A 4,581-nucleotide genomic window follows, 5' to 3' on the forward strand; every position below is an offset into this window, starting at 1 on the left:
CCCTTCCAGCTCAGAACCAGGCCTGGTATCTCCTGCTCAGGAGTGGAATTTCCCAGTTACAGCATTGGCTCACACATGCCTGGTGTGTGAGATGAGGCCAATGAGTCAAGTATTTAAAAGAACTGGAAGAGTTAAAATTTTAGCAATATTAGGGGGAAAGAGTATAGCAAGAAGAGTAGAAATAATAGGGGATAGTTAATTTTTAGCAGATAAGGTAGTTAAGGCTAGGGTAATATATCCCTTGCCTGTCTTTACTATGATTAAAGAAGCAGGATGGGATGCGGATTTCTTTGGGACAAAGAAGAGGACCGTAGCCTGCACCTGGGCCCCAAAACTTCAGCTATAGACAAGGGGTGCGAAAGCCTGCCAATAGATCATAAGTAAAGAGATCAAATTGAGCAAGACATCTTGGCCTTCATCAGAAGGAGACCATTCCCCACTTTAAAACCCACCCACCCATGTGATGTGAAAGAATCCGCAAATGTGAAGGAACTTTGGACTCAGTTATAATACATTTGAATACAAAGGGGGTAGGTGGGGTTACCTAATGAATATGTATTAGTTGTTTTGGGAATTATATGAATATGTAAGATTTTTTTAGATCAGTAGAGAGACAGTGCTTCTTCACACATGTCTTCAGGAGACAACTCCTCATGTGCCTGGCGCTGTAATAAACACACCACCTTCTACCTTTAACTGTGGGGAGTTCTATTCCACACCTCATTTGCTGACCGCGGCAGGAACACTTCTCTGCTCCAGCAAGAACATCCGGGCTCTGGAAATCTCTGGGCGCTGCCAGGACATTCCTTTCCTGGAGGCACCTCCGCTCTCAGCTGCTCCTCGTGGGGGACAGACAAGACTGCTGGGACTGTGGAGAAAGGAATGTTTAACTCTGTATAAAGTAACCCGTAAGGCGTATGCAGGGGAAGGGCTGTTCACAAGTCACACAGAGATGTCCTGTGCACAACGTACGCCTGTGCAGTTTGGGTTTGGGTCTGGCTGCTGGCAGAAAGGATTTGCTGTGTCAATAAGGACCTGCTAGCAATTCTGGGGGTGAATTGAGCAAATCCTGTTTTATTGCTGCTATTTTTCCTGTGTGTTGTAATTGTGGCTGTGTTTTCAGTGTGTGAATGTTTGAGGAAGATGATGTGGTGGATGGTGTGTGTTGTGTTGAGAAAAGTGAGCACTCTGTCCCCTCATAAAGCGATATTCCTTTCCCGGTGAGCTTGTGTGTGGACTTTGTAATTGCAGGGTTTGGTACTCCCTGGTGCATCTGGTGCTTGGGTATACAGGGGGGTTGAGTGGTTTTTCTCCCACATTGTAGTCATTTGGGACTGCACAGTTGTGTTTGGGGAGATTTTAGGATTTTGTTTGCAACATGTGCAGCAATTTATGCAGAAAACTACAGTGTGGTGATTTATTATGTTAAACTATGGTAGTTCCTTTCTACTGCCCCCTTCCCCCAGGGTTTAAAATCTCCTGCCACGAGGTGGACACTCTCTTTCCTCCCCTGGACATCCTCTTTCCTCTCCTGGACACTCCCTTTCTCTCCTGGAGCTGTTCTTCATTAAAGCTGTGGGACTTTGGTCCTGGGAAGAGAGAGCGCCTCTCGTCTTTTGCTTTTGTCCTTGTCAGTGTCACTGGGCCCAGAGCTCGCCAAACTGATCCACCACGAGCTAAAAACTGACAAATGGCCCCACATACACAGATCAAAAATTGGTCACATTTTTGATGGACTGGGGTGTTCACCACATTTTGGAATTCCCTATTCCCACACAGGTCAGGCAATTGTTGAAAGGATGCACCACACTCTAAAAGCCATTCTAGATCAACAAAAGGGGGAGTGGCCCAAGCAACACCCCAGATGAGGTTGAGCAAAGCTTTATATGTCTTTATCTTTTGAACAGCTCATTTGCAGGACCTAATCCTCCAATTTTTAGGCACTTTTCAAACAGCACACAGGAAAAATTGAAAGAAAATCCTTCCATTTTGATTAGGAATTTTGAGTTAGGACAAATTGAATGACCATTTCCACTAATCACTTGAGGCAAAGGGTATGCTTGTATTTGCACAGGTGTTGGACTTAAGTGGGTCCCCGTGAAGGATGTGAAACTGTCTCATATACAAGAGCACACTGACAATTCCACCAGCAGGGAAATGAGCACGCAGACCTGAACCGCATGGAGAAGCTACGGTTCGTGCCAGACGTTCCCTGTTCAACCTGTGAAACCACAAATCTTGAGTTTGATGTTGATTTTTGGACTGTGAAAATGGTTTGTATCATAGAGCTCTTTCAGCAAAAGCGTGACGTCCATTATCAGCAGTTTTACCCTTAGGGGGAACTGGGGTAGTACAATTGCACCACAAACTTGAGTATCTGTCCTCAGGATGATGGGGAGTAACATTCAACTGTGGATCTCCCTGGTACTGAAACTCAGCACAAAATTCCATCACCAATGAACCAAGAATTCCAATTCTTGAGGATCACAAGGTTCTTTAAGAAGATCAGGGGCCCAGTGATGTCAGCTGGTTATGGAACTGGTCTCGTTGGCAGCCTCACACCAATATATGTCATGATTGGGTATTGGTTACTCCTTGGCTGGCACAGGCACACTGACCAAACGGGTGGCAAAGGATTTGTCTGGGCTCAAATTGGTCAAACATATGGTGTCTGAGACTGCTGTCTTGGCTAAAGCAAGGCAAACATTCATTTTTGGTTGATCTACATGCATATATGCATGCAAAAGCAAGCAAGCAAAACCAACAAGTGCCAGTATATAATTTGATCGAGCTCCATGTTCCTGTTCAGTTTCTTTTTGGCAAAAGCTTCCCCATCTATTTCAGTTCTCAAGCAAATCTTTTAGCACTTGTTCAGAGCATTGAAATCATTATACCGATTGGGGTGTTGGCTTAAGAAAGAAGATTGTGCTACTTCCATTGCAATTAGTGACATGATGACTGATGTTAGTTCTGTCAGACATGCAACCTTACAGAACAGAGCAGCAAATGATTTTCTTTTACAGGCACATGGGCATTGTTGTGAGGAATTTGAAGGATTGTGTTGCATGAACCTGTCAGATCATGCTGAATCCATCCACAAAGGCGTAAAAAAGCTGAAAGATTTGACAGCTCCAATTAAAGAAGATGGTGGGTCATGGTTAGATGATTTGTTCCAAGAATGAAGCTTTGAACCTCGGCTATAGGAACTTTGTAGAATGGGTCTCTATATGTATTGGGTGTTTTGGTAATGATACTAGTAGTAATACCTTGCATACGTCGGTCTGTGTGATAAATGATGGACAAAACTATCAAAGAAGTTTTAATCACACAAGAGAGAGAGGTAGGAAATGGATTCACAGAGTGTTCTTGAAATCTCACACAGATGGTGGATGAAGGTATAGACATGGAGGAATGTTTTGAATTAAGACCTTGGAACAGACAAGACTTTTTTGGAACAATGACTTGTGATTGCTGTCAGACATGACTTATGCGCTTTGCACTGACTGGACTTCCACAGCATTAAAATTGCTGTCTTGGAATATAGCAAGGCTTAATGCGAGCAAAAAGGATGCTTTAAGCAAGTAATAAGCAGGTATACTCTAGTAAAGCTATGAAATGCAAGGTAGTTAATAAACAACACGGTTACAAAGGTTTCTTTTTACTTCTACCAAGAGGGGGAATTGTGGGAATCCTTCAAATCAAAGGGGTTTGGGAAAGCTGCAAAAGGCAGGCCCCAGAGAGAGCAGAACTGCAATTAGAGCTAAGCAGCAGCCATAAGATTTGTCAGCAGAAAAGTTATATAAGAAGTAGAAAAGTAAGGGCAAATAGAACAATGGTCTGTGTATTAACGCTTGGCTAGAATAACTCCCTAAGCTACCAAAAAGTATCTCTAGCAAGATATTAGAACTTCTAAGCTTAATAATGGAGCTCTGTGCATTGCCTTTTAAGGTTTACAAGCAGATATTGTATTCAAAATAATCAAGCATTGTTTTACCCAAAGGTACAAGTGCTTATAGTGGTTGGATAGAACTACTGTCAATATGCTTCTGCTTTGTGTGATTGGTCAAAAAACTTACTTAAAGTAAGTTATAACATTAAATTCTTTATCTGCTGCCAGGGATGTGAGCTGCTGGCATCTTCCCTTTGTCATAACCGTGCAATGAGACTGATGCTGGAAAACAAAACAGCTTGAGGCAGTTCCTCAGCAGCCCCGTCCTGTTCGTGATTTGTACAGAGACCCCTGGCCGGCACTAGTATATAGGTGTTAAATGGCGTATATGAGAAATAATTATGAATTATTTCATACGTTTTGAATTTTTTTTATTTCATATTGATTTATATCTTTTCAATTCATATAGATTTGATAAATTCCTCCAGCTTGGGAGTATGAAGATTTACAACAGTGCAAAACCTTCTGCCCACTTAGCAGTCAGACCCCGGATGTGTGCATGCACACCCACCCACTGTGCTTGCTTTTCTCAGCATCTTGGGGCTGCTGTTTGCACAGAATTGGGATGAATTTAACTCAACAGAGCCACGAGTGGGGTGTCCAGCTTGTCATGAACACTCATGTGGCAATGA

Source organism: Melospiza melodia, unplaced genomic scaffold (assembly GCF_035770615.1).
Source record: "Melospiza melodia melodia isolate bMelMel2 unplaced genomic scaffold, bMelMel2.pri scaffold_47, whole genome shotgun sequence".
NCBI lineage: Eukaryota > Metazoa > Chordata > Aves > Passeriformes > Passerellidae > Melospiza > Melospiza melodia.